The sequence below is a fragment of the Columba livia genome, chromosome 4 (assembly GCF_036013475.1).
Source record: "Columba livia isolate bColLiv1 breed racing homer chromosome 4, bColLiv1.pat.W.v2, whole genome shotgun sequence".
In the NCBI taxonomy this organism is placed as follows: Eukaryota; Metazoa; Chordata; class Aves; order Columbiformes; family Columbidae; genus Columba; species Columba livia.
Genome location: NC_088605.1, coordinates 5,239,926 through 5,251,505, shown reverse-complemented (window position 1 = coordinate 5,251,505; position 11,580 = coordinate 5,239,926). Strand labels below are relative to the sequence as shown.

The 11,580-nt window shown below is 38.4% G+C and overlaps 1 long non-coding RNA gene across 1 annotated transcript; it reads left to right on the top strand.

Annotated features, from left to right (window-relative positions):
- Positions 1-1,398: 1,398 nt before the first annotated feature.
- LOC110364250 (uncharacterized) lies at positions 1,399-3,761 on the top strand. Its single transcript, XR_002422889.2, has 3 exons — positions 1,399-1,771; positions 2,316-2,376; positions 3,558-3,761. It is a non-coding gene; the product is annotated as an uncharacterized LOC110364250 (long non-coding RNA).
- The last annotated feature ends 7,819 nt before the right edge of the window (positions 3,762-11,580 follow it).

Sequence of the window (11,580 nt, the reverse complement as noted above, 5' to 3'; positions counted from 1 at the left end):
GATGAATCTCATCCGCAGCTAAATATTTTCAAAATACTCATGACCTCAAGTTTTGGGGTTTTGTTTGGTTGTTTGTTTTTATTTGTTTGGGTTTTTGTTTGGTTTTGGTTTTTGTTTGTTTTTGCTGGTTTGGTTTTGTTTGGTTTTTGTTTGTTTGTTTTACACCTATAAATTTGCACTGGCTTTTATTAATTAATCTGAACTATTTCTACACCTATCATGTTAATTGTGCACAGAACGACCCCTTTATTGCTTATAAAAGGAGCCTGGAATGTCAGCCTCACATGTACGTATATACAAACAGACATCTGTATCTGTCTGTATATACAGACAGACATCTGCTCAGATGAATCCCCACCCGTCAGCATAGGTATACCTCCTCCTCATATTTCACACCTACCTGTAGGCAGAAACCTGGACCAGTGTTAACAAGCAAACTGCAATTATGGGCAGTCACTAAGATGCCCTCAGAGATGTCCAACCACCCCATCATTCTGTAATCAGGGTATCTGAAGCAGTACCTTCCCTGTCTCAAATTACTTGATGTCTGCTGGTACAGTGACAGCTTTGAACTTCTCTGTCTTACAGGAAACACAATTACAAGTTGACCTTTGCTATATTTTCCAGTACTCTAATTTATCCCATATATCTTAGGCTGAATTTAGAAAACCTCAAGCAGAGGTCACAAGGCAGATGACGGATTCTCAAAATTGGATATATGCCCCTCAAGTTGCAGACCAGGTCAGAGCTAGTTCTCTGTTCCTGAATTATTAATTCCTTTAAATAATTAGCAGACATGTCACTCAATTATCCTTCATTTTCACATCCCATTTAAAGGTCACTAGGTTTTAGAGTCATCCTTAATTTGGCATAAAAATTGTCTGTCCTTCCTAGCTCTGGCTTTACATCCCTGCAATCTCAAAAGCACGAAATTAACTTTGACAATGTTAACTCTTTAGTATAGAGGAACGTGGCTGTGTGCATCGTTTCTCTGCATTCACTCATGGCAAAAGACCTTGTTCAAGTCTCTAAATTTAAAGCAAATTGCATTTCCTCAGCTGTTTTAAATAAACTATAAACTTATATTGCTATTATTGAATGCATCTGGACAAAAGCAACATCAGAAATTGCAAAATAGTGAAAAATGTTTCTATTTTGGATTCTCTCCCCCTCTATTCTTGTGACAGTTATTTGACAATAGGAGCTAACCTGATGCGCTTTGGGTCAGAGAGAAATGTGATTTCTCACAGACCAAATGAGCTTTCAATATGCAGAATAAAAAGCCAAATAATCTTATCTATGCTGCCTATTTTCTTTTTCTTATTTCCTTTAGGTAACTCCAAATTAAATTACCTTCAGTAAGAACACATAAAATATAATTAACCTTAGTGACCCTGCTATTCTCAATGTCCCTTAATCCACCTAGTACAAACTGGAGAAAAACATTTCTTCTTTATAATGACTAAAAATGTTATAACGAAATAGGGAGTTAACCAAGTGTTGCTGTATCGTAGGTAACAATACAGAACTGTTGTCAAACTTGTGGCAGTGCAGTACGGTGTGGAATGACAGGCCTTTGTGACATCGGGTTGTTAGTATCACCTTGTGAACTGATTTTGTAGATTGAAACAGCCTGGGTTAGTTTGAGTTGTAACTCTCATCACAGAGTTTGGAGATTCTGTGCACATCACTTTTCTTCCTTGTTTGTTACCCCATCTGTCAGCCGGGATGAAAATTCTTGCCTGCCTTACTGGAGTGCAGTTAAGATTAGGTAGCAATTTTATATATAAATTGTCACATGAGTTTCTGAGATTATAGGTAGATACAAAACACCTAGATGCCAACAGTTTGGTATTTCTAGAAATGGATTTTACCAATCCTTAGCACTACTGTTCACAAAAAGATAATGACTTATTTGCAGTGCAATACCGGGCTAAAAAGGGCTGTGAGGTTGGCTGCTAGCTGTTAGAAGGAAGGATGAAGATATTAATTTGGAAATTGTTGGTGTGTGTTTAAAACATGAGGTACAAGTTGTTACCATATTTTATTGTACCATTTTGTACCTTTCCTAAAATATAAGGAAGTAAATCCTTTATCCTTCATCTTAGAAAGCCCATCAACATAGTACAGAGATGTTGCAATAGGATTAGGAAAAACAGCTGAAAATCCTTGTGCTTTTGGGTTGTTGTTATAAAGTTTTTATTATTATTATGACAAACAGTTTCTTAATATTCTTAATTCATTCACATCTCCAGACAACAGTTGTGAATGTGTACTCTTTATTTACTCCACACTTAGTGTTTGAATTTCCACAGGACTGAAGTTCAACCAATTACCCAAGTAATACTAAATGAAGATGGTTTCAAAGAGCCACAGGTGAGTTTAGACGTCTAAGGAGATCATAATGTCAACACCAAATGCCACAAAAGTCACTGATCTTACTGCAACAGAAGTTTAATTGCTATTATGGTTAACTTTCATGCACTAAAGCACATGAAAGCTTTACCAGAACCTTCTGATCACTACATTTCAGTTTGAATCTTTAATTGACAAATTCCTTTGCTTGGCTGTTCTTTCATACCTGTTTGCCTTTTCGTTTGTATTTTCTATTGCCATTGAAAAGACTGAGAAAATCACATCTAAAGGATAATTCAACACTTAACTGTCCTGTGGACATCTTCTTTAATGATATTAAGGGTATCACAGAAAAATTAGTTTCTTCAGTTGCTGGGAAGGATGAGGGAAAGAGAAACTGAAGGTAAGTTAATCTTATGTTTCCTGCACAGAACTCCACTCCTGTATAAATCAATAAGAAATAATTTCCAGCTGGATTTTTCCAAAATTATTTTTCCCTCTCTACCTGAAAAGATAGACAAGGAATACCAGAAACTGCTGTGCCCCTACAACTTAGGTAATTATCATTTAGAAAAATAAATCCCATTAAATCCTCACTCTGCCAGCCACTGCGTAAATAAGTACCTGTAGAAGGCACATTTCCAGAAACCACAGGTGAAAGAAGGAATGATCTCTGTGCCTCCTTTATAGGGGTAAGCAAAAAAGCTCAGCACACTCTCTGATGTATCTCTACGCATTCATGTTTATTTTATACAAGAAATACATAGGGGTGCACAGTGTTATACAGGGAGCACGAGGTGAACATCTTTCAGATCCTGTCCATCCTTCCAGCAGAGAATATGAGAGCCTTTCTAGAGAGGTTATGTGGTCCATTGACTACAACAACAACAAAAAAACCAAAACAAAACAAAAAACAAAAAAAAATCCCAACCAAACCACGACAGCAGGTTGTTGCTTCGTTGAAAGACCTGAGTTTTCCGAGTTTCAGACCTGTGCATGTTTGTGAAGTTTGAACTTGGGCTTGAGCTCATGGCCTTGCTTGGACCATAGTGCAGATGCAGAAGTAATTTTCTGTCTCACGGAGACTGAAGGCAGCAGCAACATATGGGCCATGCTTGCAAATTCCCTTTCCTTGTTTCATCTATTGGCAAATGCTGCCTATCTAATATCTCTATCTGTAATTTTTATATTTCATTACCCAGAGTGAGATCACAGCTGGGACTCCTGGAACAAAAAATTCAGAACAAGCCTGCCAAACATGTGTGTTTTCAATCCAGGCTAGAAGAAAGGAATCACTGTGATAGCTAAAGGCAGCAAGTATCTGTACACAGCACTGCTTTCATCATGCTCGCTCTGTCAGAACTTGTTTTGATTTCTTTTCATATTCTGCTACGAATAAAGGCTATGCGTTGACTATTAAATGTACTGGGCTTTATTTTGAGACTCCTTCCTTGAGCTAGATAAGAAGGGACTTCACTGAAGTCTCTAGACATAATCTAGTAATTTAATAGAAGAATCATATCACAGTCTTTTCAATGGACGTATTAAAGAACACTTTTATGTATCAGTAAGAGGTTTTTGGTTTGGTTTGTTTTCTTTCAAGAGAAACCAATATAATAAATACTGAGTGACTGGAAAACTTTGAAACAAAAATGTGAATCCAACAAAATACATACTGATAAACTCAAAAGGAAAAATAAAACTAATGAAGGTGTAAGCAAGCAAGAACTGCTATTTCAAATAAATGCATAGTGTAGTATTATATTTTAACTGTTTTGGAGTGTAGTGCAGTATTATAACCCTCCAATTATCTGGAAGAAGGGATGCACTGATACAGATCTTTTTATAGCATCAAGTCCTAGAACACTATGAACTCATATTGCAGGATGTTTTCTCAGTTGCCTGATTATTCTGTTTTATGAACCAGCTTTATTTGAAGGATGTTTTCTGCACTCAGTTTCACTGTGGCTTAGGCTCTGGAGAATTTCCATTACACTGAGCATCCTGGGATTTATTGAATAGACAGCACCACAGAGGGTAGGACTTTGGCTTTGTTCTTAATGCTGAGACTAGCAAGGTGAAGCCCTCACTTCCGTATAGACTCGGGCTGCATCCACTCCTGATTACTTGTATTATTTATGGCTTACACAATTTGACTTAGCAGCTTTAGCCTCGTTATGTTTAGCACAGCACACACGGGGAGAATAAAAACCAATCTGCTCTTCGAGTAATGGTTCTTGCAACACGTCCCAAAGGCAGGCTTCCTTGAGATATACCCCCACCCTCAGAAAGACTGAAGCATTGATAGCAATCAGTTTAAGAAATGTTTCTTGTCTGTTCCTCAAATATTACATTTCACCCCCTTGGCTTACCTTAAGGAAAACATGCCATTTGCATCAATAAATTTGATCTCAGTGTCTTTCAAAAATTAGCTCAATAACATATGCATCACATGGTCTACTAACTACTTCTGTCCATGCAGTAAAATCTTCAGGGCAAGCACAGTATGTTACAATGTGCCTGGCTAGTAGAAAGGGTTCTCACTTAAAACTGGACCTACACAGCAGCATTGATTAAAAAAAAATCTAAATAATAATAATAATAATGATAATAATAATAAAATAGTTTTACAGGTTTACAGCAAAGCAGAAGATGACATGAGGATCTGAGAATCCACTAACTACATAATCAAAATCAATAGCAATTCCAGTAGACTTTGGTGGTTTTCAGATCAAGCTGTAAGTACAGGCCCTATATTAAATTTTCAGCAATATCTGACACAGAAGATGTAAAATTGAAGAATTAAGTCTTCTTGTTCTGGATATGTAGATTCAGTTTTCCCCAAATTAAAGCAACAAGTAATAATATTTTAAAAATATATATTCAGGAATGACTTCAGATTAGATTTAATTAAGTCTCATCTAAAAAATATTTATGTTTCCAGAAGAAATGGTTTCATTTCAAATTATGAGCAACACATAATTTAAAACTTCCTTGTGACATAAAGTTTTATTTTGTTTGTTTCTTTTCTGTTTTCTAACTACCAACAATGTATGATCTGTGGTAACATCAATAAAAACGCTGGCAAGAAGTCACTATGCTAATTGCACGTGATAGCAATTAAAAAAAAGTCCTTTAACTTTTCTATTCAGGCTTGAAACATTAGAGTTTTTCTGTTGTTCTGAGGGTTTTTTCCTCACGATTTTCCTCCTTCAACCTGTTCCAAAATATAAACAAATCAAAACAAGGATCCTCTTTTGGGATGAGTATTTACTACCATGTGAAATCAAGCTTCAATGTATCACAAGTGTGGCATCATTTGTTCAGAAATGCCTTGAAAAATTGCATTCTCCAGATTTTCTGCATAAATAAGAGGGATCTGCTTGTTTTATAACTGAACTGAGTCCTATGAAGCACAAGCCATGCTCCCAAACTATCAATTCAAGGGATTCATTTAGAGCCAAGAAGCTTTAAAGCTGTCTTGTTGACGGGAAGCATATTTTATAGTCTTTCACCTCTCCCATTGTGTAGGAAGCAATTCTACACTGGTAGTTTAACCTTCAACTACAAAGAGCAATTGTTCTTCCCACGAAACCTGTACTGTTTTCACTTCAGGAATACACCAAAGAGATTATAAATGGCAGAAGTTACAAAAAGAATGGTATTCTTATAGCAAACACTGTCAGTTAAATGCAGAGAAATATTTGTTTTAAAAGTATAAACCTGCTAACTCCTGGAAGGTTTTGTTTTTGTTGTTTTATTATTGTTTCCTGTTTCTCTTTTCTGACATCCAAATATCTGGTAAATCTCTTCAGGAGTGACTGGCCAGACCTACATGATGACAGTCAACTGAGAAACAGACATTAATCTGTGTTTGTTGAAGTATTTCTGAAACACAACCACTAATATTTCAAGACCTGGTTATTAGCAGTAGAAGGTGGTAGTAGAAGAAGGAATAAGTATCAAGTTCTACAAGATTAATCGGGTCATGCATTAAGAAATTGCAAGAGCAATATACAAACAGTGTTGGGAAATGATCCAGGGTGCTTTTTCAGGGCCCATCAGCTCCTGGGAATGAAGTCACTATTTTAGCAACACCTGTTGCTTTTAATCCTTTTGTCACCCAGAGTCTCGGTCTACATATCCCTAGAGAGGTTCCCCCATCGTTGAGCTGGTGTGCAAAAAGTGGACAATGCTTTTACCACATCCTGCTCCAGCTGCTTTACAGGCAAACCCACTGTCTCACTCCAGAAGAGTGTTCAACAGAGATGAGAGTTTAAACCTGTGACTCCTGTTTTCACACAAGCATCTTACTCCTGGTTGCAAGTCAACAAACATAGCAGTGATAGAAACAAGATTTAAAACCTACTCTCCTTGTGACCATTTCCCACGGGATACTCTTGACAGCTTTCTGCTCTGTGTTTAGATGCTGTAAGCTCTCCTGAAAGCCTTAATTCTCCTCAAGCGATGTGCAGTTAACCTAAGCACTAACTCAGCAGTATGAATTACAGTCCCAGAGCCAAACTACAGCTGCACATGTGTCTGTACATTAGCAACTTTGGGAACATGGACTGACTTGGTTAGGATATAACTGTGCTAAGAAACATTAAAGCTGGGAAAGACCTGCCTGGAAGCTGAGGTATGCAGATATGAAAGCATGAGAGGCATATCCACAGAGTATTAAACTGAAATATATGGACAATAGTAGACAGGTATTTAATTTAGGCTGCAATGCAGTTATACTTGGTAATTAAGCACAGAGAGGAAAAGACTCAGCTTCATTTAGATTCAATACTGTCCTCTTGGGAATCTGACTGATACTAAAAGATATGCTTTTGTGAGTCTGGTCACACTTACAAGGACTAATATTCTCTGGCCCATCTATATCTGAGCTGTTGAGCTTTCCTGCACAGGTACTGACATCATTGGAAATACATGGTTCTTGATCAAGCTCTGGCGCTGTGCAGCCTGATCTTAGTTCTGCTTGTGCTACATGTAATTGTATAAGCAAGCAATGCCTCCCCAGAGCACCTATAGAGGAAACCTTAATATTGAGGATCCAGCCAAACATTTTAAGAATGTCTGTTGGAATAATCAATCTGATGCCATGGCCAAAATGCCCACTATTGGAGGGACCATGTCAGGTATACTGAAGAGTTTCTGTGGTTTATTTTCATCTGATAGAAAGCCCATCTGTTGTGTGCTCTGACAATCCAACATAGGATTAAGTAGGGTTGATTGAGTCACTTCAGAAGATCAGTCCTGATCATAACTAAAATCGTAACAGATACATCAGTTCCATGGTTTTTTGAATTATGAACCCAGGAAATGTAAAATGAGTTGCAGTAAGCAACTGTCCTTTGCAGAGCATAGCAGATGTCAGCAGCTGTCCCACAGCTGGGTTTGGGTCTTAACCAAAGGGTAGATAGAAGTAGCTGTACTCTCAGCATCCTGGATGGTTTGAAGACCTGCGCCAAGGACTTTAGCTCAGGCTTCTTGATATTAAGTAAGTGAATTACAAGACAACTTTGGGTACAACTGTAAACCAAATATCTGAAGCAAACAATATCATAGGTAAGGGGAATCCAGTCTTAGAATTGACCCATAAGTGAAAAACTTTAGTTGCTAGAAAGATGTGATTACCAGGCAGCCCATCAGCCTTGATGTCTGAGGAACTGGATAAGCTTTTGGATCAATCAGAGATATTTGTTCTCCCTGCTCTTTCTAGTGCTTAACACAGGAGTTCCTGGGCCACTAAATTCAACCATAATCCCCTCATAAAATCCATTCGTAAATTTACTAAGGTCTGTGTTAAAAATAACTAAGTGGTGCCCCTGCTCCCTTCCCCCCTGCTTCAGATATTCAGAATGGAAGACTTTCCCCGAACCTGTTCTGGTAGTCAAGTACCTTACAAAACCCAGACTAAATATACTCTAGGTTGACTAATTTATCTCAAGATAAACTATTCTCTGCTAATCTCTTGAAAGAAGCAGATTAGTCATATAAGTTATCAATGAGTCTGTGCTTTGATTTTTTTGGAATAAAGGTAAAAAGGTTGAAAGTGCTGTTTCATTATATTATTTCCCAAAGGCAGTTGTCACTGAGAAGTTTGGGAAGATCTGCTCTGTAATTCTTAGAGCAGTGTTTTCTCATTTCTGTTCCTCTTTCAGCCATGCCCACAAGAATCACAAGTAATTTATTTACGCCTAGCAAACCTAGTTCATTCACCTATGTGACTGGCAGGAATAATGCATGTAAAAAAAACAAAAAACAGAAAAGTTTTTCATTGAAAAGTAATGAACACAGGAATTACAGTATTTCAGAGGAGATAATCGAATTGTTGTCTAAATGACATCAGTAGAAATCTCGACGGCAAGACCAAGTTCATTAATTGAAATTAAAACCAATTTAAAATATAGTGAAGTCTTTTGGTTAAAAAAAAAAAAAAAGAAAAAAAAAGCAAAAAAAAAAAAGCTTGGAATTGTTTCTGTCTTTATACAACATATTCATCAAAGATTTGCATGAGGGAATAGAGTGTACTATCAGCAAGTTTGCTGATGACACCAAGCTGGGAGGAGTGGCTGACACTGGAAGCTGTGCTGCCATCCGGAGACCTGGACAGGCTGGAGAGTTAGGCGGGGAAAAATCTAATTAAATAGAAAAAGGGCAAGTGTAGAGTCTTGTATCTGGGCAGAAACAACCCCAGGTTCCAGTATAAGTTGGGGAATGACCTATTAGAGAACAGTGTAGTGGAAACGGACCTGGGGGTCCTGGTGGACAGCAGGATGACCATGAGCCAGCACTGTGCCCTTGTGGCCAGGAAGGCCAATGGTACCTGGGGCGGATTAGAATGGAGGTAGTCAGTAGGTCAGAGAGGTTCTCCTGCTCCTCTACTCTGCCCTGGGGAGACCACACCTGGAATATTGTGTCCAGTTCTGGCCCCTCAGTTCCAGCAGGACAGGGAACTGCTGGAGAGAGTCCAGCGCAGGGCAACAAAGATGCTGAAGGGAGTGGAGCATCTCCCGTGTGAGGAAAGGCTGAGGGAGCTGGGGCTCTGGAGCTTGGAGAAGAGGAGACTGAGGGGTGACCTCACTAATGTTTACAGATACGTAAAGGGTGAGTGTCAGGAAGATGGAGCCAGGCTCTTCTCAGTGACAGCCAACAGCAGGACAAGGGGTAATGGGTACAAACTGAAACACAGAAGTTCCACTTAAATCTGAGAAGAAACTTCTTCTCAGCGAGGGTAACAAAACACTGGAACAGGCTGCCCAGGGAGGTTGTGGAGTCTCCTTCTCTGCAGACGTTCAAACCCACCTTGACATATTCCTGTGTAGCCTCATGTAAATTTTCCTGCTCCATGGGGGGATTGGACTGGATGAGCTTTTGAGGTCCCTTCCAATCCCTGACATTCTGTGATTTTGTGTGACTCTGAGGGCTGTAGTTACTAGAACAGGTGTGAAAACTAAGAATTGAGAATGTAAGAAATGCAAGCACATGTACTGGAAATCCACACACACACACAAAAGTCTGATTTGAAATGTGTGCAATTTTGAAATTAGACATTAATTATATTAAAATAAGGCAATTGCTAAACAGAGGCAGTACAAATCCAAGAAGACCGCAGCATACAAATAAAAGGTAAATGAACACAGCCAAAGAAAATCTGTCTATATATCTTCTATCAAAACAAATAAAGGACAGCAAGAGCAGATAAGAGATTGCTTTTAGCATAGGATTTTGTCAATTACAGAACTAACCGACCATAGCTGAATAACATCTGTATTTGGATGAAAGATCACTATCACAAATCAAGCACTGTAGAGGAGTCACAAATAGCTGTGTGCTCAATTCATCAGTTATTTTTCATGAGCTAATCTCATCCCTACATTCTCCTCATAGTCACAAATTCACTGTCTATGAGGCACAGATGCTGCACTGCAGTTTTCTCATTGTGTAGGTGCATGGTCCCACCCCATTATTTGGAACCGACACACTCATTTCAGAAGTAATTAGCTGTTTAAATGAGTGCATTAAAGTAGTCCTGTTTCTGTGTTTATTCCCTGCTTGCTCTGTTTGTGCGTTTCCAGGCACAGACTTTCCATCCTGTATGAGTGGGTACTTTCTGCTAAGCTACTTTCCTGCAAATACGAGCCACATTTTCTTCCTAGGTGTAGGTTTTAAGATACTTAATCAAAAGTTATGGAGACTCTCTTAGGTGAACGTTCCCTGCACACTCATTATTTGGGCTGTGAAGCTCTGGAATTAGTACACAATCATAGAATGGTTTGGGTTGGTATGGACCATAACGATCATCCAGTTCCAACCCCCCTGCCAAGGGCAGTGACACCTTCCACTAAACCAGGTTGCTCGAAGACCCATCCAACCTGGCCTTGAACACTTCCATTGATGGGACATTTAAAACTTCTCTGTGCAACCTCTTCCAGTCCCTCACCACACTCATGGTGAAGAATTTCTTCATTATATCTAATCTAGATCTACTACAGACTTCTCCTGAGAGCTGTGGTGCTTCTTATATTACATCTCCCTCTATGAACCTGATGAAAGTATGTGAAATGCATTAACCCATTTTACACAACAATACCTAAACATGAACATATTTCACTTAGGCACGGGTCTTCATGAGACCTATGAATACCTGTGTGCAAAGTCTTGCCTTCATTTTCTTAGTTTTTAAGAGTGTTATTGGTCCTGATAACATGAGGCAAAGATGATTTTGTCTGCTGGCTCCTCTGCATTCAGACACTAAATGATTCACCTTCATGTGAGATCACATGCTCTAGTCATGCCACAATCAATATCTATAATATTTAGGAAAAAAACTACGCTAAGAAAAATTAAATTTTGGAAAGACCTGCCTGGAAGTTGAGGTACATCAATAAGAAAACATGCAAGGAATATTCACAGAGTATTAAAATGAAACATGTGGACAACAGTAGACAGGTATTTAATTAAGCTGCAAAGCATTTATACTTCGTAATTAAGCACAGAGAGGAAAAGTTTCAGCTTCATTTAGATCCAATACTATCCTCCTGTGAACGTGACTGATATTAAAAAATGCGCTTTTTTGAGTCTGGTCACACTTCTCAGATAGGGGCTAATGCTGATGATCCAACATTAGTCTAGCAGATTGAAACAGCTTTAAGCAATTATAAGTTTAAAATTCTTGCAGAACAGTTCTAAATGTACTAATTTATGCTTGCCCAA